The 26,825-nt window shown below is 37.2% G+C and overlaps 1 protein-coding gene across 1 annotated transcript in view; it reads right to left on the bottom strand.

Moving 5' to 3' along the window:
- FGF10 (fibroblast growth factor 10) overlaps positions 1-26,825 on the bottom strand; it is an 82,039-nt gene that overhangs the window by 53,192 nt on the left and 2,022 nt on the right. The gene's annotated exons all lie outside the window — the stretch shown is intronic.

The raw sequence follows: 26,825 nt of genomic DNA, 5'->3' as shown, positions 1-26,825 counted from the left end.
GGGGTCAAAGCATCTGGAATTATCTCTCCAGATAATAGCTCTGTTTAGGAGCTGAGCCAGGGAGGAGAGAGAAGTCTGTCTTGCATAGTCTGGCAAGACTTAGAAATGTTGGGCTTCTACAGATTCTTTGTGCCTTACAAACTCATTATTATGTAGCACTTAATAAATCTGCATTTGATATTTTCTGTAAGTTTACTTGAAAATTTTCACCGATTTTGGTTTGTCTGCTCAGCAGTTTTATAATTCCCATTACCGAAGCACCTAGATACTATTTCTCATTCCTTTTCATCTGCATTTGCAAAAAGTGTCTCAAGTATACCTACACACAAAGCCACCTCCTACCACTCTCTCAGTTGTTCCCTTTACCAGAAAGGTCATCTGTATTTATTTTGTCCAAACAAATCCTATGCTTTTATACCTTCTGCTTCCATTTCTTTTAGGTCCCTTGAGAAGACTATAATCTCTTTAAAAATCTTGCTAAATCAAATAACACACACAGAAGAAGGGCAGTATTCCATAGTGGTTGGGGTCATGCAGATGCGGCTTGACATCGTGGCCCTGCTCCTCACCGTCCTCATCAGCTTTCATAAGTGATCCTTTAATTCTTCTGAAAAATGGGAAAATATCAACTGTTCCATGTTTTGTTTTTGTTTTTTTTTTTGGCGGTACGCGGGCCTCTCCCGTTGCGGAGCACAGGCTCCGGACGCGCAGGCTCAGCGGCCATGGCTCACGGGCCCAGCCGCTCCGCGGCGTGTGGGATCTTCCCGGACCGGGGCACGAACCCGCGTCCCCTGCCTCGGCAGGCGGACTCTCAACCGCTGCGCCACCAGGGAAGCCCTGTTCCATGTATTTTTGATACAATTAACCTAGACATATGTAGAGTTCCTGTAACCCAGCATACAGCATAGCAGCTATTCTTATATTTCCTCATATTTGATAAGACTAATATTATTCACAGTAACCGATCCTGTAAACATTTTGTCATATCCTCTCTCCTACATAGAGATATCAGAGTATCAATGGATGCTATGTGCTAAATGATAAATATTCATAATAAGTAAGGCATTTAAAATTTTCCTAAATATGATGAATTATTTCAATCCTATCTGCCCTTATATGTGCTATTCTCTCTCTATTTACAATGCCTCTAATATCTTGGAGATATTCTATATATGCTTTATCCTCTGCTGAAGATTCTCCCTGGAGAAACTTGAATTGACATTACTCATTTCTGAGTGTTCCCGCCCAAAAGGCTCTGAGGCAAAGTTAACTCTTCCCTCTTTTTGTGCCTCCACTGCACTGTTCTTTTGCACTAACAGTATTATACGATTATATGTTTATGTGTCTATTCCTGGTTCTAGACTGTGAGCTCCATGTGGGAGACAGCAGTGACTAATTTTGTTGTCCCCAAAATATTTCACAGGACTTGGAATTTAATAGGTAGTCAATAAATGTTTGTTGAATAATGAATGTACTCCTGAATAAGTGTGCTCTGTGACTTTTCCAGTTGTTCATGACAATATCAATTTCCCTGGACTTCATTTTGGGGAAAAACAACAGATGAATGTAATTTACCTAAAAATTACATGTTATAAAAAACATGTAATTTTGTTTCACTTGCCTCAGATCTCTAAATGCCCATCATTTAATGTACTATTAATACAGTTTTAACTTGCAATACAAAAGATAATGGCTCTTCAAGTGAAAACTTGCATTAAAATAACTGGTGTATCTCAGTTAAACATAATTCTCATTTAATAGCTAATTGTGAATGTCATCAGGACACTTAGATAAGCAGAAGTAATGAAATGGGTATTTAACCTTTCATAAGGATGTAAATTATTACTTACAGTGAACCAGCAAGACTTAGCTGTTAGGCATTTTTGAAATCAATAGCAAGTTTAAAAATATAGATTGGAAGCTTTTAAAGACATCTCAAATAAAGCTTGACCACTCTAAATTTTCTGTGAGAACCTTGGACCAAGCACATTTCACAGAGCTTGGACTTTCACACCAATGATCTTATACACCCAAGGAGCACCAAAAAAATGATGTTTGTTGAAAAGTGAAAAATGAACATAAAGGGTTTGTGACTTTCCAATGAGGTTATTGACAATATCTTTCCAATGAGGTTATTGGCAGTATCTTTCTTCATTGATTAATGAGACACTCTTTACAATATAAAGGAAGTAATTTTTGGCAACCTGGTATTCATTCTTTGTAATTAGAAAACATTATTAACTTAGAAGGTAGAGTGTCACTGACTACATATTCACTTGAAATCACTCATAATTTATATACACTTGTGGTCTATGGGAAATCTTAATTATTCTTTTTGCTTTCATTAGCTATTTTCTAGGTCACCCCAGATAAATTTTTCCTTCATAGTTTGTCTCTTCAGCTCTTTCATATGCCCCCACTTACACAAGTAAGATAGCCCTGGGTCACATAGTAATGAGGCAACAAATTATCAACTGGTAATAAACACAACTTCTTTATATTTGAATTGAGTTGTAGAATTCACTCTACATGTCAGAAACTGATAGCTTCAGAGAGTACTGCAAAAAGGAAAGAGCACTTCAGGGCTCAGATCTTGGCTATAGACTGAGACCTTGGCTTTGGAGCCTAAGAGACTTCCAAACTCATCTGAGTTACATCTTCTTCTTTTGTAGTTTAAGAAAACAAACAAAAAAAAACTTTTTGAAGAAAAAAAAGTTTACTGTGACTCTTTCTAAAGTAAAGATGGAAAATTAGGATGGGAGGCTAAAAGCTTTAGAAGTATTAAAGGAAGATACTAGATTATATCCTCTGTGAGTGGACAGGCACTCATTATCAAAAGATGACAACGCAACAATCCAATGAATATTAATAGAAAGATACACATCTTATATTGGGGGAATTTCATGATATCTAACAGTAATTGAATACAGTTATTCTCCAGACAGGATCAGATTGTCAGTCTCCTAGCCCATGGACTATGACGATGACAATTTCTGGTTGTCACAAGTGGGAGAGGACTATTACTAGCATCCAACGGGAAGAGGTCGTGGATATTTTGCTAAACATCCTACAACTCATGGGGCAGCCTTGCACAGCAAAGAATTATCCAACCCAAAATGTCAGAAGTGCTGTGGCTAGGAAACCCTATTCCAGGAGAAATATAATAGTACAGTGGAAAGATTATTAATTAGTAACCAAAGGAAGAGAATTCTAGATTAAGTGCAATATGATTAGTTTTTTCACACATATAATGAAGATATTACCACCTACCCTGCCTAATTCAAAGACCTATTGTGAAAACCAAATAAGATCATATATATGAAAGAGTCCTGTAAAACAAGTAAAGTATCTGAGTGAATTCAGCCACAATATAACTCCTTTTGATTCAAGGAAATCAAGATAGAAATGTGGCAAAATAATCTTTGTGGATGGTTTTCTATGGACGGTTTTTACATTGAAAATGTAAAGTTGCAGGATACAAAACCAACATACAAAAATCACTTGCATTTCTATACACTATCAACCAACTATCTGAAAAAGAAATAAAATGATCCCATTAACAATAGTATCAAAAACAATAAAATGCTTAAGAATAAATTTAACCAAGGAGATTAAAAAAGACCTGTACACCGACAATGATAAAACATTAATGAAAGAATTGAAGACACAAATAAATGGAAAATGTAAAGATTTTAAGTAGGTCATTATAAAGATATTAAGTAGGTTACTCAGTTATCTCCTGTGCTCACTGAGAAACCAAGACATAATGAGCTAAAATTAGAGAACCAGAGCTTTAAGGTAAAATTTTAATATACATCCAGATATTATATCCAAACACTAGAATTGGCTATTAATGAGTATCATAGATTCTCCGATTATGATGATTATTGTCAAATACCAGTATGGGCGTGATATCTCTAAAATGACATAGAGTGGGTTCTGTGGAGGGAGAGTGGAGGTGATGTAAATGGCCTCTGAAAGCTTCTTCCATACCTCCAACCTCCACTCAGACTCTATACCCCAAGATTAGCTGTCAGCAGGCTCTAGCAGATTGTCCCGTAGGATTCCAGACATTGCCACATTAAGGAGCTCTTCAATCAATTGCCTCCTTTTCGCCTCTTCATGTTCCTTTCCTGGTGGTCAATCCAGTTCTCAAATAATTGGCCAAAAGAAAAAGCTTTCTTCTTGTTATTGTCTTCCTTTCTTCATAAATCATGATTCTGTAATGTTCTTTTAAAAATACATTTGGAAGGAAACTCAAAACCTTCTTTTTGCACCTCCCCCTTCTTGCTCCATGAAATTCCCACTCCCCTGAGCCATGACTAACATGTACAGCATGCTTGCAATGAAAATTGTTTTTTCCCCCTAAATGTCCTAACTCCAGATTTTTATTCTTATGACTCTAAGCCTTGATTAAGACATATGTTAAAAGTAAAACTCTGTTTCATCCTAGGAAGTTTTCATCCCATTCCTAGGTTCCTTCCTTTGTCACTAGGTACTTGATAGGAAGGTCTAACCTTACTAAACATTGCAGATAATTTCAGCATGGAGAGCCACAAACAGATAATGCTATTAAAGCGGAAAAATACAAAAGGTTAGAAGGGGGAAATTAACTACAGATATAATTAGCCAAAAATGTGTGGGTTGTGTGTGTCTGGGCAATAAGAGAGAACATTTGACTGTCCCTCCAAAGTACAGAAATAAATGAGAAATGTTAAAAATAATATAGCTTGGGCATAATTGCCCACAGTTGGACAATTTCTGGATGCACAGAATCAATATAAAGTCTTTCCCTCCCTCCTATTACTATTATAGCAAATCATCTTTGATGTGATCCTTTTGAAAACTGCTCTTCTATCATTCCCACCATAATATTTCTAGATTTTAGCCAATCTACCGTAGAAGTTCACTCTCACACCTCTGTAACAATTGTTTCCTATTTTGTACTACTTTATTTTTTCCCTCCCTCACGCTAATGGAAGCCAATTAGGACAATGAGGGCAAAAGGTTATATATACATCTGCTTCCCCCATTTAACAGCTTGGTTTATCTTTTATGCTTTGTTGAGAACAATAGAGAGAAGTGGGCAGAAACACCTCCGTGTACATATTTTCAATGCTCCCCCCCCAAGAAAAGGATTTACATTTTGTACATATGTGACATCTGAAATAACTCAGACATGGCAACATTAAGGAAATCATTGCTTCTTAGTTTCATGTTTAATTGTCAGAGCCAGGAAAGAAGGAGGTGAAGAAAGAAGGCAGGACTTGCGTGGGCTGACACTCTTTGAGGGACCGAGCTGGAGCAGGCATGGCTTTCGTTATATTTAAGTGAATTAGTCTGTTTCCTTTAAACAGGAGAGATTAACAAGCCACCAAGGGCCTGCTGTGGGATTTTGACACTTTTAGTGGCTTGTGACATATGATTTGTGAATATCAATTCACCTTCAAAAGCAGAAAGCAAATCTGCCATTAGCATGAGGTATGTCAAAAGCTGATTTTCGGTTAGTTTGGTTGAAATTCATTAGGATAAGATGAGAAAATAAATATTTTATTTGATTCAATATTTGGATCATTTTTAAGTTCTCCTTTGAGCTTAAAAAATGGCTATATGTAGATGTAGGAGTTTAATATGGATGACTTTCTTTGATAAGGAGAATACTTCAAGTCTTCAACTTGGAAACTATTGAGACATTAAGTAAAAGGGAAAAGATCAGCAATTCCAAGTAAACTTGTCTTAATATTTTGCTTTCTTAGTGAAAGAGTATGTCTTTGGGCAGTTTGGCATCCAGACAACTATTTCCCTAACTGCAAGAAAACCGAATAAATATTTTCTTTTCATATGTGATTAGATTAAAAGTATCATCTTTGATATTAAATGAATGATATAAAGAATTTTAAGCTGAAAGAATGATAGAAAAATGAACTCATACTATAAAATTTATTTTTGAAACATTTCCAGTTTGTCATTCTTTAAAAACGTTACTACTGGAAAGTTTCATATATTTTTTGATCTGTTTCTTATTTTAGTCATTGTGAAGACAAAAGTGATTGGGGCCAGATTTTTTCAGCTGCAGGTACAAATCTGTAGATGGCAAGAAGAGATATTCTTTGGTCTTTATGTAGACAAAGTTGAGTCAAGAAGCATAGAGGGCTTCCCTGGTGGCGCAGTGGTTGAGAGTCCGCCTGCCGATGCAGGGGACGCGGGTTCGTGCCCCGGTCCGGGAAGATCCCATGTGCTGTGGAGCGGCTGGGCCCGTGAGCCATGGCCACTGGGCCTGCGTGTCCGGAGCCTGTGCTCCGCAACGGGAGAGGCTACAACAGTGAGAGGCCCGCGTACCGCAAAAAAAAAAAAAAAAAAAAAAGAAGCATAGAATACTATATAAGGCTCCTCCAGTTATAAAATTTAATTTTCTGATGTACCACAATGCCGTTTGCCTCTGCTTGACTAAAGGATTTCAAAATGGACTAGTTACAGGTTGTATCCTATTGAAGGGTGAAGTATTATGGTGTTTAAGTATATGTGCACTAGAGCCGCTCTGCTACGGTTCAAATCCTAGTTCCACCACTTATTAAGTATAATACTTCAGTGAAGTTACTCAGTCTCTTAGTGGCTTCAGATTTTCCCATCTGTAAATTGGGATGACACTAGTGTCCATACGCTAGGGTTGCTTGAAGATTAAATGAGTACACGTGTGAAGTATTTAAGACTAGGTATTCAGTATCATTAGCTGTTATTATTATTTCATCTCCTTCTAAAAACAGCTGAAACAATATCTAAAACCACGGAGCTTGATATCAGTAGTTGAGAATATTCACCCAGTTTGCATCAGTCATTCAATGCTGACTAATAAAATCCCTGTTACCTTAAAAACAAAACAAAACTAAACAAAAACCCCTTTACCTGTTTATTCAATGGATTCTGCTGATGTCCAAAATGATCTTTTTAAAAAAGCACAGTGTCGGATGAAGAACGCATATGTTAATTTAAACTGAACTGCCTCATAGCACTTTCCACGATCAACATAGAAAAACAAAAAATGTTTATGTAGTCAGTCTAAGAGATTTTAGAATATTACTGAATGCTTCATTTATTTTTAATGTAAAATGAGAATGAAATTAATAATAAATTTATTCCAAGTTCTAATTTTTCTTTCTAGTATCCGGCTCTGCTCCATCAAAAAATTTCGCTGTTACTAGTTGAAAACATTGTTAGTTCAATTAAAGTGTTAGTCACTGAATAAGGACATGGGACAGTAAGAAGGTCTAGAACAAGGAGCTTTTATTCTATAATCACTGTCACCAAAAAAGAAAATAATATGGCAATTGATGGTGAATAAAATCAGCAGTGTTCAATTTCAGATTCTTTAATAGTTGAAATAATTTGATGCCTTCTTTGGAGCACAAAACATTAGGGCAAAAACGCCTTGGGCCAATTGCTTCATATAGCACGACAGGATATAACAAATAATTTCAAACCCCAGGAAGTCTTTTTGGATTGTGAAAAGCCCAACCACACTAGTTTAGGTTGCTTAGTACAATAATCATCTCAGACTAATAAATTATGGCCAGTGTCAGTGGTTACACACTGCTAAGCTCAGCTGAACATATTCTGATTAATCTTATTAAATGATTTTGAAGCCTTCAGTACAAAGAAAAAATATATAAAAAGAAAAAAAAATACACGGAGGGAAAAAAAAGATGCCTCCAAGGGTGTGCTAAGTGTTTTCAATTTTATTAACATTTCCAGATCCACATTCCCTGTGACTTAGCAGTAGACATTCCATTTACATTCCATATGGACTGTAAATCTGGTCCAAGGTGTCTTTTGTAAGTATAAAGAAATGTCACTGACACCTAGAGGAAACCTATAGTTTGCATACTCTGGAACATCCAAGGTGGACATAGTCACAGCTTTTACTGTAGTGCCAGTCTCAGTCATATGAAAAAAAGGGTCATACACAGGAACTGAAACAAAGGTACCTTCCACAGCTGAAAGAAAAAATTCCTCACGATAAAGAGAAATTCCTCTCAAGAACGCATAAGACATTAAGGAGCTGTGTAAGTTTGAAAGATCATTCCCGAGGAAACTATAGCATCTCACCAGTATTCCTTTTTCACTTTTTCAGCTTTGGAAGCTGTACTACAAACTCAAGTGATTACTTTGAAGGCTAGGTTTCTGCCAACACTCTTAGGATTAGAGGCGCTTATGAACAAATTCCTGTGGCTTAAGAAAAAAAAAAAACAAGTGAGAAGGATCCCTGAATCTCTAAAAGTTTTTTTACGTAATTGTCATTTGGTGTAGCACCCCCAGCTCTTCCTCATATATAGTAGTGGCAGAGTATACTGACATGGTGAGAACACAGCCAGTTTTAGACAGGTACCGTCTCTTCTTGCCCATCACCCCGGATGTAGCATACACACAACTCATACACTTACTGTAGTGAGCTGAAAACTGACTAATCTCAGATTTATCAGAAAATCTTCCACCAACCAAGGGGTATTTAACTTTAGCATATGTCTTAACTTTAAAAATTACTTTCTCTTTACAGAACATACTATCGCTTTCTTCTTTCGCAGAATATGTGCAAAAATGGAATATGTCCATGAAATTCATTCTGCCAAATTTTTCAGATTATCCCAAACTCAAAACACCTTTGGCCTTTCATTCCTTGCCACTACACTTAACTTAGTGTCACCCTTAATTTTATTGTTTCTTAGAGGTTCATTGGCATTAAGAATTGCTTGGGGTGTTTGATAAAGTTCAAATCCCTGTGTGTCCCCTCTTATCCGTCTCCTCTTCCCTTGTGCAGTACTTCTGGAATAGGACTCCTAATGTGCTTTTTTTTTTTTTTTTTTTTTTGGCGGTCGGGGGCCCTCTCGCCACTGTGGCCTCTCCTGTTGCGGAGCACAGGCTCCGGACGCACAGGCTCAGTGGCCATGGCTCACGGGCCCAGCCGCTCCACAGCATGTGGGATCTTCCCGGACCGGAGCACGAACCTGTGTCCCCTGCATCGGCAGGAGGACTCTCAACCACTGTGCCACCAGGGAAGCCCCTAATGTGCATTTTGAGCAGGCACCTGGTTCGTTCTCATCATGTGGTCTATAGGCCCAACTTTGAAAACTACCTAGCATTACCTATTATCATTAGCTGTTTCAAATCTGGCCTCTCCTTTTGCTTCAAATCTCTTTTCCAATGACTTATTAAAAGGAATCTTATTTTAATTAAGAGAAATGGGTAGGGGGCTTCCCTGGTGGTCCAGTGGTAAAGAATCCACCTTACAATGCAGGGGCTGTGGGTTCGATTCCTGGTCAGGGAACTAAGATCCCACATGCAGCGGGGCAACTAAGCCCGTGCGCCACAACTACTGAGCCCAAGTGCCTCAACAAGAGAGCCTGCGTGCCGCAAACTACAGAGCCCACGCGCCCTGGAGCCTGCACGCCACAACTAGAGAGGGAAAACCCACACACCACAACTAGAGAGAAGCCCGTGCGCCACAACGAAACATCCCGTGTGCCGCAATGAAGATCCCATGTGCCGCAACTAAGACCTGATGCAGCCAAAAATTAAATAAATAAATAAATAAAAATAGATCTTTAAAGGAAAAAAAAAGAGAAATGGGTAGGGGCTGGATCTCAAACCATAACTCGCAACTGTCTCTCTGTCCATTCTACTGCTTAGAAAGTTTCAGAAGCCTCTGCTGTAGATCTGTATGTACGTATATTATTTGCCAGGTTTCAGAGACCATAAGTACCACCAGGGGTGGTAGGATTGATCCTCCCCGTTAGCATGCTCACTGTGCTCGAGAAAGTCCTGGATCAGATCTTATACCCAGTTTTCATGTACCAGAGTCCTATTCCTAATTGCACTCACCTTTCCCATTTCACCACCATTACTTCTCTTCTCAAAATTACTATAACCCCAGCACCCAGTTAACAATGAGTGTTAAGGATAAAAAGGAGTACGCGCCATAACACTCTAAATTAGGAGTTGCCACTGTCAGCCTCAGCTTAGAAAAAGCCCCATTACCCTAAGACATGACAATAAAACATTTATCTATCGTCTACCACTTCATAGCTTCTATTACTGTGAAAGAAATTAATTTTCCCGAAGAGGAAATGCCAGTTTTAGAATCCTGCTTTTCCAGGCCTTACCTTAAAATTTCAAGATACAGAAACAGTCATGATAATAAACTTTAGGAGAGTTATACTAGTATGGAAACATTTTGAGATGTGAGAGGCTTAAACTTGGGGTGTTGCATGAATTCTACCCATAGTGAAAGAGGATAGGTGATGCAGGGTATAGTTTCAATGAGAGCACAAGTATAGTAACTTCAACATATTTAAACATGGAATATTTCAGAAAGTACTACTTGCTTACATTTTAATTATACTAATTATCCATTTATAAAATAGATCTTTTATCATCCTTAACTGTAAGTTGGAAAGTTTCCCATGGTTTAGCATGCATCTTCAGGACAGTGGCTCTTGGACAAGTGAAGAGGAAGAGAACAAATATTCTTTAACCCAGATTGAATTTACAACCCAATGGAAAAACAGACCACCTTTATAGCTAGGTTCTATGTCAAACAATCAGAGCTCTTCCTTTGGTCTTGTAGTGCCCAGCAGTCAAAGTACTAGGTGCAAATAAACTATATTTTTAGAACAATGTTTTACAGCTATATAGTCATTTAAACCTGTCATCAATTTAGATTCAACTAAAATATGGGGTTCCATTATGAGCCTGGTACTTTTCTAGATATTTTTAGATAAATTATTTTAATCTTCATTGGTCAGATGAAGAATCAGAAGCTCTGAGACCTATCTCAGTCACACAAGTAGTAAGTGGTGGATAAAGTGTTAGAACTTAAATCTATTCGGTTTAAGAAATCAAGAAAGCACTAAGAAAGCTTAGTGTTTTCTATTATAAGATACTGTTTTTGTCAAATCACCATTAATTTGGGCCACATAAATCTGTCATAGGTTACTGTATTATTTTCCTAGGGCTGCTGTAACAAATTAACACAAAGTTGGTGGCTTAAAACAACAGAAAGGTATTCTCTCACAGTTCGGGGAGCCAGAAATCCATTATCAGTTTCATCGGGCTGAAATCAAGATGTTGGTGGAGTCATATTCCCTCTGAAGGCTCTCTCAGAGAGAAACTCTTCCTTGCCTCTTCAAGGAAGGCACATTTTTTGAGGCACATTTCTTGGCTCATGGCCTTTCCTCTATCTTCACAGGCAACGGTATAGTATCTTCAGATCTCTCTCTGCTTCCATCATCAAATCACCCTCTACCTTCTGTATGTCAAATCTCCCTTTGCTTCTATCTTATGAAGACATTTGTGATGGTATTTAGGGTTCACTTGGGTAATCCAGGATAATCTCAATCTCTTCATCTCAAGATTTTTAATCTAATCATATCTGCAAAACTTTACTACATAAGATAACATTCACACATTTCAGTGATTAGGACCTGATATCTTTGTTTTTGTTTGTTTGTTTTTAAAATTTTTATTTTATATTAGAGTATAGTTGATTAACAATGTGTTAGTTTCAGGTGTACAACAAAGTGATTCAGTTATACGTTTTCATGTATCTATTCTTTTTCAGATTCTTTTCCCAATTAGGTAGTTACACAATACTGAGCAGAGTTCCCTGTGCTATACAGTAGATCCTTGTTGGTTATCCATTTTAAATATAGCAGTGTGTACATGTCAATCCTGAACTCCCTAACTATCCCTCACCCCCACACCTTTCCCCTGGTAACCATAAGTTTGTTCTCTAAGGCTGTGAGTGTTTCTGTTTTATAAATAAGTTCATTTGTATCACTTTTTTTTTTTTTTTTTAAGATTCTGCATATAAGTGATATCATACGATATTTCTCTTTCTCTGTCTGACTTACTTCACTCAATATGACAGTCTCTAGAGGACCTGATATCTTTGAATGGTCATTATTCAGCATACTACAGTCCACCTTCTGGACCGCCAAAATTTATATCCATTCCATACATAAAGTATGTTCGCTCCACCCCAACATCCCCCCAAATTTCCACACATCATAGCATGAATTTCAGTCCAAAATCTCATTTAAATATCATGAGCTCAAAAATCCCAAGTCTCATCACCTAACCTAAATTAAGTATGGGTGAAACTCTAGGTATGATCCATATTGGGGCAAAAGTCCTCTATATCCCTGGATCTGTAAAACTTGAAAATAAAGTATCTATTCCCAAAATACAACAGTGGGAAAGGCATAGTACTAGTGTTACAGACATTTCCATTACAAAAAAGGGAAAGGGAAAAATGAAGGAAGAAAAGGGTCACCAGTCCCAACTAATTTCAAAAGCCAGAAGGACAAATTCCATTAGGTTTCAAGACTTGGGATTAGTCCTTGGTGGCTGGAGGGTCCTGCTTCTGCATCTGTGGTTCTGCCTTCTCTGCCCAAGGCTCTGCCCTCACCATGACCCTTCTTTTACTTGAAAGCTAGTATGTGTTTGCAGCTGAATGGTTTTGTCAGCCTGTTTCCTGCTTGTAGAATTTGGGGAGTCTGACAGTTTTCCTTCATTTTGTCCTATCTCAGTTTCCTTCAGTCCAAGCAGGCAGTGTTTCTGCTGATATAACGTTCTCAAAAACTTTGTGGGTCTCCTGTGTATATCACAGGCATTCATGTCAGTAGACAAGATGGTGCTCCCCAGATCTTTGATAATTTCTATTTCTGGCTTCTGCTGAGATGGCTGAGGGAACCCATCAGTCACATGCACTAGCATAAGCTGTTCAGTCACACCATTGGCCTTTTCTTTAGGGCATACTTTCCGAATAATGAGTCTTTTAATTTAGCATCTTTTGCAGTCTGGATAAGTTGAGAAGTTCCCAGTCAAGTGTTGGTTCCATTTTACTTAACAGTTCTTTCTTCACTTTATCTCTTTCCTCTCACGTTTTACTGTAAGCAGCAAGAAGAAACCAGACTGCACCTTCAACACTTTCCTTAGAAACTTCCTCATTTAAATTTCCAAGTTCACCACTTACTGCTTTCCACACAACTATAAGACACAGTTCACCTAAGTATCTGGCACTGTATAACATGAATTTCCTTTCCTCCAGTTTCTAATAACGTGCTCCCTATTTCCCCTATCTCTCACCAGCAGCATTTTTAATATTTCTATTTCTACCAACATTCTCTCTATGAAGATACAGGTGTTCTCCAAGATGACACAGGCTTTCTCTACTGTGCTCTTCACTTCCTTCTGAGCCTCACCAAAGGACCTTTAATATCTATATTTCTCCCAGAAGTACATTTAAGGCAATCTAGACTTTTTCTATCATGTGCTTCAAAATACTTCCAGCCCATACTCATTACCTAGTTCCAAAGTCATTTCCACATTTTAGGTATATGCTACAGCAGCACCCGACTCTGAGGTATCAAAATCTGTGCTGGTTTCCTCTGTCTGCTGTAACAAATTATCACAAATTTGGTGTCTTAAAACAATAGAAATTGATTCCTTCACAGTTCTGGAAGCTGGAAGCCTAATATTAGTTTCACTGGGCCCAATTCAAGGTATCAGTAGGGCCAAGCTCCCTCCATGGGCTCTAGGGAGAAAATCTGGTTTTCTCCTCTTCCAGCTTCTATAGCCACATTCCTTGGCTCTTGGCTCCTTCGTCTTCACAGCCAGAGCTTTGCATCTTTATGTCTGTCTTTGTCTGCTTCCATCATGAAAGTGCCTTCTGCTATCTAATCACCCTGTGTGTCTAATCTCCCTGTCTCTCTTTTACAATAAGAACAAGTGATAGCATTTAGGACTGACCTTGATAATGCAGGATAATTTCCTCATCTCAAGATCCTTAACTTTATTACATCTGCAAAAATTTTATCGTATAAATGTCACATTCATATACTCTGGGGATTAGGACCTGATATCTTTGCGTGACTGTTTTTCAGAATACTATAGTTATTATCTCCTAAAATAGGTATGCTCCTAGAATCCAGTCCTTAACCTTGGAAACGATTGAACAAAAATATTTTAATAATTGTATTTGGTTTAATATACTCATTTCATAGATTAAGTTTCTGAGGCCAAGATAAAGTAAATGATGTGCCTGATTGCACAGCAAACGTTTTGACACAGCCAAGACTATGAACCATATCTCTTTACTCCCACTCTTTTGCAGTATGTTCTTCTCTAAATGAATCACCAAGAATTGCTCATTTCTTAATTGTCTCCAAATTACCCCAGAACCCAGATACAACTCTGAAGCTATAAATAACTATCCCACAGTCAGCATCAATTTGTTTTTAAGGTTTTATCTTATTTTTTATTTTATTTATTTATTTATTTTGCAGTACGCGGGCCTCTCACTGTTGTGGCCTCTCCCGTTGCGGAGCACAGGCTCCGGACGCGCAGGCTCAGCGGCCATGGCTCACGGGCCCAGCCGCTCCGCGGCATGTGGGATCTTCCCGGACCCGGGGCACGAACCCGTGTCCTCTGTATCGGCAGGCGGACTCTCAACCACTGCGCCACCAGGGAAGCCCAGCATCAATTTTAAAAGAGAGTAAATTAATCGTGTATCTCTACTGAACAGTGAGTAGTAACCTGAGGCAAATAGGAGAAATATGGGAAACAGCCCATTTCAAGGATTACACAAACTTTCATTCGGAAGTTTGTATGAATGTAAGTATTTAGCATTTAATTAAGTAATGAGGCCTGATTTATCTTCTAAGTTCTCAGAATTGTAGAACTTAGAACTCAATGGAATTTTAAAAGATAATTTACTTCAACCGCATTTTTCAGGTGGGTAATATGTTAATCACACTTTCCAGACCAGGTGATGAGACCAAAGAAAGTCTTAAGTGTCTTGGCTCAAGGACACATGGTTAAAAAGAGAAATTTATCTAATAAACATATAGAGAGCACCCATTATATTCCAGACAGTATATTAAGGGCTGGCAGGCAAAGGTCAGTGTGACGCATACAGTGTTCACCCTCAGCAAGCTTTCTGTGTATGAGGAAACTAGGTGGGTAAATTAATCAAATGTGAGATTGTGTTAAAATACTAGATACTGAGTGTTGGGTTCTGTGGAGACAATAGACTGGTCAGGAAGGTTTCCTAGAGATGACATCTAACTGGGACCTGAAAGGAAGGGGACAAGGGGCAGGAACATCACTCCAGCCAGACCTAGGAGTGTGTGCAAAGGCTGCATGCGAAGGAACAAGGTGTGTTCGGGAGCTAAAATCAACTCAGTATGTCTGTGATGGGGGGGTATAGTAAGAAAGGAGGTGGGGGTGAGGGCTTTACATGACATGCAAAGAGATGGAGTTATTATTTTGAGGGTACTGGGAAGAAACTGAAGTATTTCATTGAGAACTGGCCTGTGTAGATTTGTGCCTTACACAAATCAGAACGGCTAAGACCAGGGTGATTTTGTAATGCGGTACTTTGAGAGTGAATAGGGTGCTACTGATAACATGTCAGAACAAGAGGCACATCTGAGACTGCTCCAGGCAAACAAGGATGGAAGGTCACCCTAGCCAAGGCTGTCCTAGGTTTGAATCCTGCCTCACTTATGGTAACTATATAACTATTTTTTTTTTTTTTTTTTTTCTGTGGTATGCGGGCCTCTCACTGTTGTGGCCTCTCCCGTTGCGGAGCACAGGCTCCGTGGCCACAGCTCACGGGCCTAGCCACTCCGCGGCACGTGGGATCTTCCCAGACCGGGGCACGAACCCGTGTCCCCTGCATCGGCAGGCGGACTCTCAACCACTGCGCCACCAGGGAAGCCCTGGCACCATAAATTTTAGACTCAATCTTCTCATCTAAAGATAGTATGGGGGTAACAGTGACTCTTTTACCCATTTCACAGAATTTTTCTGCAATCCAACTGATGAAAACATTAGAATTCTTTATAAACTATAAAATAAAGTAAGGTGGTATATGATATCACTTTTCTGTTTAATTTTTTATTATCTTATGACTTAGGGGTCTTTTCAGAAAATGGGATAATTAAAAACAACACAGTAGTCACAGCATGAAGCAGTAATAAGAGCTAACATTTTTGAGCTCTTAAAATGTGACAGGCCCTATATTGAGAAATTTACATTCATAGTCTCATTTGTAAATTTATAAACTCATCCTTCTAACAGTGATCAGGCAGGTGATATTATTATCCTCACTTAACATTTGCACAGATCAAGTCCTTGGGAATCCTTTGTCCAAGGCCACACAACTATGCAGTTTTAGAACCCAGATTCTACATCAAGAAGTTTGTCTGCAAAGCTCATGGTCTTAATAGTGGGTGCAGTTGCATATATGCTGACAGCAGCCTGCTCCCTTAAAAGACTTAAGTATACTCTTTCGCAAGAAAAAGAGCTGTAGTCGATTTTTTTCCCCTAATCACCTAAACCAAGTAAATCTGAGACAATTTAGAATGGCAATGACAAGAAAAAATATACAGGTGGAGCAAGTAATATTGATGCCTCAGTAGTTCCCTTTGGGAATCTGCTGTGAAATTGTAAAACCCCTTCCCAGTGATATGTGTAAGTTAAGAACTTCTGCAGGAGGAGCTATTTTAAAATTTTAAGTACTGATCATTTAGCAAATCAGTAATGCTAAAGATGATGCCATTTGGTATAGATCACAGGAACTACTTTTTCATGTCCCTAGTGTGAAAGTAATTCTGGGTTTTTTTGTCAGATCAAGCTACAGTTTTAATATTTTTAGGTTATGTCAATTATACTATAATTTATACCCTTTTCAAATATCTCTCTGCTTTCCCTTTTTTCTTTACTTCAAAAAGTAAAACAAATATAAAATAGAGAAGGCCGATTTTAAATGCAAACTATATAAGTGTAATATTTTAGCAGAGAACTTAAGTCCTCAAATCTAAGTATATTTACATACTTCCCTCTCACATGATGGCACATTCTAGTGTATTTTGCTTTGTATTTCATAAGATACCCACCAATTTGTAAATTCTGCTCCACCCCAGTGGCCTGCCTGTTGCTTCCTGAAAACTTCATGTAAGGTTCTGTGCCTTGTTTTAGAATATTCTTACTCCTTTCTTCTTACCTAATTCTATCTGGAGTCCCTTATCCTCAGTGTGATACTCCCCTTGTCATTCATCCCTCCCTCAGTTACAGGTTGCTGTTTACTTAAATTCCATCCTGCTTCTTTGGAATTTAGTATAAACTGCCTTATATTACCTTCCAGCCGCCTGGGAAGATCTGTCTCTACCTCTAGATTGTAAACCCTTTGAGGGTATGGGCCAAAAAGTTCACAGTCATGGGATGAGAAACAAGAAGTTTAACTACAGAATATCCTGAAAGCTGAGCATCTGTGATAATCCTGGTTCAAAACCATATCATAACTTGAAATATAAGACTTACTTTGAAATATTTAAAAATTTAGTCACTTAGTTTTTCCTTTAATGCAGTAATCTGTCTTCTTCTAGTCTTCATGGTTACCTGTTTGGTCCTGATTTTGTTGTTGTTTTTCTTTCTTTTGTTCTTTTTTATTGTTGTGTCCTTGAACATATTTGTTACCTTCTATTCTTTATTTTTAGTTCTTCACTCTCTCCTCATCTTCAATTTTCAGATGTCTGCTATTAGTCTCTTAATGAACCTCTATGCTTCCCCCAAACTTCAGAACATTATGGATACTACAATTCCAAATCTTAAATTATTTCAGGTGTTCTAATATTTCTGTTTTAAAAAAATGCCAAGTGCATTCCTCATTCCTTCTTTTTTCTAATAGTTTTAGTTTCCACTTCATCAAGTAATCTGCTGGTTGCTTTCCTGATACTTTCCCTTGAAATAAGAGAAGCATCACATTTACTTTTCCTTTATATAATACCCATTTGATGAGGGCACCGTTAAGCTACTACAAACACTAACTTCAACTTCTCCAAACTTCTCACCAAACCCCAGGCTCAGTGTGCCTTTTCTGTACTTCTTGGAGGAGGCACCAAACTCTCCCCATGCTGTTCCCTTCCTCCTACCTCCCATCTTCAGAAGGCTACTCTAGCCTAGAATAGTTCCCAACTGTTTTCTGTTAGAGTACCCTGCTTGTTTTCCATACAGTTACCCCAATTTTTCATCACATATCTCTTTATTTGTTTGTTGTTTTTGATATTGTCTGTAGAGTGAAGCTCTGAGAGAGCAAAACCAGCATCTTTGTTCAGCATGTATTTAAGTGTCAGACAGTATCTGACACAAAGCAGGCACTTAGTATATTTCTGTTGAATGAATAAATGATCTCATTTAATCTCTACCATGTAGAAAAGAGATAGGTATTGTTAATATCCTTGTTTTACTGATGACAACTTGCCCAAGTGGTACACTATTGTCTGGCAGTTTGGAGCCTCAAATGCACCCACTTCTGTGTCTACAAAGCTTACTTTTGATCCAGGCCCATAACTGTAATCACTTTTAATCAAAGCCCACACTTTTAACCCCTCTACCCTTCTGCCTCTTTAGCAGGAACTCAGATTTAGCCTTCCTTACTCTGATACCGTGGCTGCGATTACTTCTGTGGGATTCCTTTTAGATCACAGGTTCTCATTTCAGTTAATTTAACATCCAGTTGAATGCCAGGGATTGGGTTATATTTCCCTCACACCTTTCTTGTCATGTCAGCCCTTTTGCAGCGCTACTCATTAGCTTGATCTCCTTCCTGAGAGTTCAAAACCCTTGTCTTCATCACTCCAGCAAAGCATCTCCTCCTCCTTTCACAGTCTATGTCTAAATGCTCTATGGCCTTTTCTGCTTTTCCTCTGGCTTCTAACATTCTAATTATATGTTCTTTACCATCTCTCTTGCTTCAGCTTTAAAGCATTTATGTAGTTTCATTCGCCAACTTTTTATACCTTAATCTGATTAATATCCCTAGCACTTTTTCTCTTCATCTTTGCGGAATCACATCCTTCTACAGAGACATTCCGAAAAACGCCCTAGAAATCTGGCTTACTACATTGCTAATTACTGTTATTAATAACATTGTAAATATATCTCATTTCAGATCATAAATAATATAAAAATTAGTGTCATGTTTCCTCATGTTGCAGAATATTAATTTTTTCTAACAATTTTATCAATAAATCAAAGCTATCCCTATAGATAGATGGAAATCCATCTGTCTATATCTGTATCGGTCTATCTATATAATTTGAAACAAACTGTAAAAAGAAGCTCGGCTTTTAATTACTATTACAGTAACAAACCAATCTAACATACGTAAATAGTCAGATTCTGCATATAATAAAAATAAATCTAATTCAGCAATCAGTGCCAAAAGGTTCTTTCTTGAGAGAAGTATGTGAATACACATATGCTATGAATTTAAATTTTAACTCCTGTCAGTGTCTCAATGGTTTCTAATAAAGCTATGTGCATTTCTATATTTGGTCAGCCTGAAATACACATGCATGTACGTTTTACATTTTTCCCCTTTGATAACCAGTATTAAAATGAGAACATTCGTTTCACTTTAAAGAGCTACAGTTGGCAGGGGTGTACAGAGAAGCTTTATAATCTAAGTGAGGTTCTGGAAGTTGGAAATATTAAAGACCTCCAAATTAGTGTTCATCTTTTTGAAGTAAACGATGACTTCAAAAAGAAGCAAAATAATTATTTGATTTCCTAAATCATCTTCACTTTCTTTCTCTTATAGGAGTCCAGACAAATGCAAAAAGATCAGAAAATTGACAAAGTAATTAGTAAGTGTTGCATATACTGAAACAACTTTTAGAAGAAAGGTGAAATGAATGTGTAGGGAGAGTTATTGGGAACAGAATATTTAACCTGAAGGGAAAATGCAGGTTGATGGTTTAGTAACTAGACAATCAGCATCCATTCTCAGAAGATGCTTATTCGCGGTTTGCCCACTTCACTAAAGGCAAAGCTTTAAGAAACTGGCCTAAGTTTAGGGATAATGGGACTTCACTGGAGATTCAAAATGAGAAGAGGCACCTGGTGGAGTATGTTGAATTTGCATTGCTGAAGACTCTTTTGCACAGGATATAAAGTACATGTTTTGGTTGTTGATGTGCCCAAGTGATACATCCAAAAACAGCTAGGCTACTGGTTCTAAATGTAACATGGGATGGTAAGGAATGATAATGGATGACTTTCTCTTGCTTAAGTGGTATGTAAGGGGTTTAGACATGAGGGAAAAGGAAAAAAAAGAAAAGAAAAAAGAAAAGAAAAGGAGGAGAAAATAATGAAGTGGTGAAGGGGTGATAAAATATCAGGGATTCACAATGCCTCAGATGGCTGATATTTCAGATGTATAACTGCCTCAAGATAGAACTATTAGAAAGCAGTTGATGGGTCTTGAATTGTAGATTCTATGAATATGTCAAGTTACCCTCAAACAGGGGCAGTGCCTCAAAAAAGGTTAAGGATGAACTAACACATATGTTTATCAGTAAAACATGTTAACGTAAGGTCCTTGAAAGAAAATAATAATGATGATAGGAAATAATAATTATTATGGAAAAATGCCTGTTTAAAAGAATTCTTAATTTTGCAGTTAGGATTCATTAATTAGAATTATTAAAGTTAATAATATTTTTAAAGTTCTTAATTTTGCTCTTTAGAATTAAGTTCCAGTTAACCCCCACTATTCATAATTAAGTTATCATTGTAGTGAAATTATTAGGTTACATTTAGTTGACAGTTACGTGAAGTTGGGGATATATTGACTTAATATTTTACCTTATCTGTTATGGTTAATTAAATGATTCATTAATATCTTAATGTCATTGCTCATTGTAGGAAGCATGCCAAACATTTGAAACTTCCTCATTAATGATAACACACATACTGACAGATTAGATATAGGTAAAGGTAGACAGGTTTAGGCTGAAGAATTATTAGGTGAAGTATAAAATGAGGCAATACTTTACTGCCAGCACCATGAATCTATCAAATGGTAATTGGATGCACGTGTTAGCAGCAGTAAAAAGTCACTGTCCAGTTGTCCACCTTACATGGGAATCTACTCTGAGTGTCACCTTTGATTTATTGTTCCAATTAGGACATAGCGTTCAAAGAAAGAATACAACTGACCTGATTTAAAAGCAAGGAAATCTTTAAGGCCATTATTTTGTGGGTGACCCAGCTCCCTTTTACATATCTTGAAATTTTCTATTTGTGCAAAATCTGTACTACATAAATACTTGGTTTTAAACTAATTCTGCAAAACATTGACACATTTTATTCATTAATTCGGTACCAGAGTGTCACTGGTAGCTTCCCAAGATGCAGGTATATTTTCTTACACTAATTTTAAAGGCACGTTTCTAGGTTATCACTTGTTATACCGACTGACCAGCACAGGTTGAGGTAATAGGCACTGAAAGAACAAGTCCCAATTATGAAAAGTAAATATTTTTAATCTGTAAAACCAAGTAACAAACACCATTTGTCAAATGGCAAAGGTAAATGATCTTAAAACATTGCAATATATCAATACATGAAAAATTAAGATACTTCTGCATAAAAAGCTTGAGACAAAATGAGTTTCATTACTCTGCTAGATTGTAATAAAACTGTATTAAAATTAACATAAATCTTTTGCCCAATTTTACTGGAAAATTAAAGGAGAACTTTAATTTCTGGGAGGGAAATGCTAATGTTTTACTTACACTAAGCAAACATCAACTATTAATGCTGACAAATGTTGGAACAGTAATACTAAAAACGTCATCTGAATTACTCTTCATTGCAAAGTTCACAGAATTAATGTTAAGATAGATTAAAATCACTTTGAACTAATACGCATGTATTATTCTTCCTTCTGAAGCATAATAAAGAAATATCATTTGTACCGCAATTTTGGATAAGTGTACAGACATTTAAGGCTTAGGAAAGATGGAGATATTCATAGGCAGCTCATAAATGTGAGGAACATTAGCTCCATTTCAAATGAGCCGTCAACTTTTTTCCAACATTTTGGCTTGTGGAAAGTCAGACGTTTGGATAATAAATGGGGTTTGCCTCTGAACATTAAGGTAATTGTGTAGGAATTTAAAGTGCTCATTCAGGTTCTACCATAAGTTCATTAAAAAGTGAAGAAATGAACTGGAGTAAGGCTTTTCGCTCTAAACTGGGTAGTAAAAATGTAGAGGAAAAATGCATGCAATGGAGTTTCCTTCATTGTATAAGGCACAGTTCTTCTTTTAAGCTCTGTGCTTAAACAACATTTTGAAAACACCTGTTTTTAAAGAATGGCGCATGCCTTTCGGTAATAGATTACTAAAATACTCAAGACCTAGAGATTGGTGTCTCTGAATTCTCATACTCCAGTATTGGCATGTGATTTCTGCCAACTGTTTTCTTGAGTTTCTTGTAGTAGATGGTTATAAATCAGGTTTATAAAGAGGAAACTCTCTGTAATTGTACATTTTTAATGGATTTATGATAAATCCATCAAAGTGGAGGGTCCATATGGTAGGAATGCAGTAAAGGTAACAGGACAGTGTCATGTAAACATTAAATAGTGCCTTCCACCTTCATAAATCCTCGATCCTCATGATTAAATGCTGCCAGTTATAAATTATGCAACCAAACTCTAGAAACAACCACAACTTAAATAAGACACCAGTGGAAGCCATAAGTTGTATATAGGTTTTTCTTCCCAGAAAACTGTTGTATATTTGTTGGGAGATAATATTCAAGTCCTTATTTTCCTCAAAAATTATTTTCTTATTTAACTTCCTAAAATAAGCTCTAGTCCTGATTAAAAAGTAATAATGTAAACCTTATTTACAAGACAATAATCAGTCATTTCTATGTGGTGAAATACCTTTTTGATTTGCAGAGTCATTTTAAAGCTTCAGGTCTCTAAGATTTGCTCCTTTTAGAGTCATACATCAGAAGTTTCTTCAGCAGCCCAATTTCACACTTGTACTTACAATCAAATTGTTTTATTACATGTGGGAACAATTAAACATTTGGCCCTCAGCTGTAAACAATTACTATATACAATGATATTCATGGATTTTTCTTAGTCATGTATTCCTAATGCCTTCTGTGAGATGGATGTTTGTGTACATTGTGTGTCCATGAGCAGTCATATTCTCAAATGTAATATCAAAAGAGAGATTTCACCTAGAGAATGCACTAACATTGTCTGATAACATGCAGACACCTGCAATGATAACTTTAACATACTCACTCTGTTCCACTGTCATTTTACTTCTCTTCCAATTTCCTTCTGATGAACAGTTGGTGTGCATAGCAAAAAGCAATTAAGGATCTGGATAATTTGGTTTTTAGAGTTTTGTGGTGTCTACTTCTGATATATCGACAGCAGTGTTGTCAGTAGTAGCGAGGTAGAAGAAATAAGTAATGATAAAACCAAATCGACTTGGGCTTGAATCTGGCTCTGTCAATTTCTAGTTGAATGACCTTGGGTAATTTACTTTTATTCAGGGTTAGTTTTCATATTTGAAAAATGTGGGTAGTCCTATCTAAATCACAGAACTATTACGAGTGTTAAATGAGATATATATTTAAAGAAATAGGGCACATACTGCATACTCAGTGCACACTGATTTCTCTAATGTCTCACATACTCCTTTCCTGAAAAGACTCATAAGCACTGTGGCTTTCCATTTTGAGAGTATCTATCCTTGGCTCTCTCAAGTTTAGGGATACATTTTCTTTTCACTAGACTCCCCTTTTCTATAAGTGACAATCAGGGGAGTAGCCCACAGCTGTTTTACTCACATCCAGAAATAAGTCCACCGGTTCCAGTTGCACGGGTACCTAACAGCTGTATCCAGCCTTTCTAGTAGGCCAGAACTGGAGACGAGTGGTAATGTTTCAAGGGCAAAGCTCTAGATGTAAAGAATGATATAACAAACCTAAATGAGCCCGAGCATATCTAGTGACAGATACGCCACAGCTATTCTAAATTATTCAAGCTTTCTCAGACTTCTAGCAGGAGAAACATAATTCATCACTGCTCCCTTTATTCTACTCTCATATAATGGCAAAGGAGCAAACAAAAAATACCCCACCCCTAAAAATTTATAATAATCACTCGAGAAGAGTTTCTCTAGCACATGTAATATTTTTAGAACCATCCAATTTCTGGGAACGAACTCTGGAGGTAGAAGTTAAAAATGATTTTTCAGTGCTCATGGGTGATTTCCTTACTTCTCTTTTGTTAGCATTTTGCTGGCAAAAAGCCAGTAAAACAGTTGTTTAATTACCCAGGACCATCACAAACATGTAACCTCTTAGATAAGCTGTTACTGTATTTTAGCAGCAGTAATACTAGGGTCAAAAGTAACAAAGAAAATTAAGCTTCAAATAAGCAAACCTTAAAAGAACAGCTTTGTGTATTGAGAATAATTAATAACTTGTTTAGGAAAATGTTACTGAAATGTGGTTTTTGGACAAGGAACTGACACTCTTCAGAGGTTAGATACCCTAATATTTAACAGGCTACCATTTGGTGGGCTGGCTGACTGGTTACCCTGTAGGCATAGCAAAAGTTTGTTCTCATGTAATTATGCAACATTTAGACAATATCTTAATGATACCATGTAGTTCAGCTGAATCAGTCCAGCTGGAAACTGTAGCAGCATTCTGATCACTCAGCCACATGTGAAATGAAAGCTGTTTCAACCTCTACTATTCACTTGCTATGTCTTGATACAGATGTTCTTGGAAAACCTAAATTATTTATGGTTTGACATTATTTAACATAGCAAGCTCCACCCCCTTTCATTTTCAACCATTGATTAGGATTGCATTACTATATAAGATATTATAATTTTAACAGGGACTATTAGTTATCATTTATCACATGGAAGATGTATTAGTTTATTTTAAACAGGATGAAAATTTCCCACACTTGTTTTTACACGATAAAAATCATATACTTTTCTCTTTGCAGATAATTCTTACTGTAAAAAGATATTTTAATGTGTACACTGGAAACCGTTTACTAAATGGTTAATCACACAGTGATCATTATTTTAGAAAACAGTAATTTAAGTTGCATAAATAAACTACTATAGATTGCTCCTTACATCACATCATAAAGACACTTAAAATAAAGCAATAGCAAAGTCAAGTTAGTGTAAAAAAAAAATTTGCTCAAGGTTAACACTCTGAAATTTTATTATATTTCTTTGAGTTATTTCCATGTACTAAAAATACAAAGAATTTCAGTCCCTGTGAATTTTTTTTTTTTATCTCCCAGCTTCAGTAAGTGTTTGGGCCACTTCTTCCCCATCGTCCTACCTGGATGATATCACAACTCTTTTGTTTTAGAAGTGAATAATAAATTCAGGTAACAAATTACTTTGGAGCAAAAAAAAAAGACATTATTTCAGCCACTTCTTATGAATAAGAATGGAAAAAATATAGGTAATGGACTATAGGTACATCTCTGGTAATAAACATCAAATGGAATACTTTGAAACACACAAATCTTTTTTATTACTTGTAAACATATTGTTAATTTTAGTAAATGGAAATAGCAGCTGAGGAGGAACAGAAGTTAATGTTGAAGGTATGTGAGTCCCCAAGTAAGAAAAATGTCTTATTTCTTGTAAATCTTTATTTTAAAAAGATAATGCTAAGTTCTTGTTAACTGTCTTTCCCATTAATACCAGATACTTTCTGGGCTAAGGAATCATGAAGTATATGACTCATGTATTTAAGTTAGCTAGCAAATATATGCTTGGAATTCCCAAACAACTGACACAAAAAAATCCTTTGAAAAGGTGACTTGGAACTACCATTGAGATAATGCTAAATGGTCATTAAAGATGTTTAAATGTTATTGTCTACTGTCTTCAGTGTGCCATTACATAGCCTCAGGGATCCTTTCAAATTGCAATCAATAGAGGATGAATAAGTCTCACCACTTGAAAGTAAGCAGGAAAGGAAGCCAACAGAGTAATCTGGCTTTGCTGGACTGATTCAGGAAGAGACACAATGTTCACTCCTCTTCTAGTTCTCCCTCCCCCTACCCAACCCACATCCCTGCAAGAAAGAAAGAAGAGAAAGAGCTAAAGAAGGAAAGAGGGAGGGAGAAAGGAAAAAGGCAAGAAATCCAAGGATGGGGCATAATTTGTACTGAGGTGAAAACCTCATCCTACGGGATAAACCAACACCATGGAAACAGACTTATGACTTTTACTTTGAAAATAAAAGAATGACAATAAATTTGTGTGAGGTCTGTGTGACTCCAGTCCCAGATGTTTACAGTGCTGTAGTACTATGGCTCTGCAATATGAGAGGTTTGAGAAGAAACGAGTACAACAGGACACCACAAAGCAGCGCATATGCTATTGACAATGCAGACATGAGCATCATGTTACCAAGAGAGAAGGCAGGCAGAAGACAAATAGCAGCGGTGGTGCCTGAAAAGCTAACTTCATGGACTGCAATCACTCAAACCAACATGAGGGACCAAAAAAAAAAAAAAAATCAAAACCAGAAAAATGCTTTTGCTCCTATCTAGAGGGGTGGTAGGGTAAAGGGATGGGGGTGGGGGGGAGTGAAATTGACTTTTCTTTCTTAAATAAAGTTCCCATAAAGTCCCTATAATTGACAGCGGATAATTATTTTCAGCTTGAGGAAACTGTCCTGAAACTCTTAATAAGATTGCCAGCCAAAAGAACAAAATGTGTTTACTTGAGCCATTTCCAGAAGGGAGGGAAAGGAGACCTTGGGGTGAGGTGGGGAAGGGCGATGGAGACCGAGAGGGGCATCTAAGCACTGCAACAACTCTTGGACGCCCTGCGTGGTCCCGCGAGTGACAAGCCAGAGAGACGGGGCGGGCAGGGTGGCAAAGAGCCTGGGTGGGG

This window comes from Lipotes vexillifer, unplaced genomic scaffold (assembly GCF_000442215.2).
Source record: "Lipotes vexillifer unplaced genomic scaffold, Lipotes_vexillifer_v1.1 scaffold1361, whole genome shotgun sequence".
Lineage (NCBI taxonomy): Eukaryota > Metazoa > Chordata > Mammalia > Artiodactyla > Lipotidae > Lipotes > Lipotes vexillifer.
This window is presented reverse-complemented; position numbering and strand designations above follow the sequence as displayed.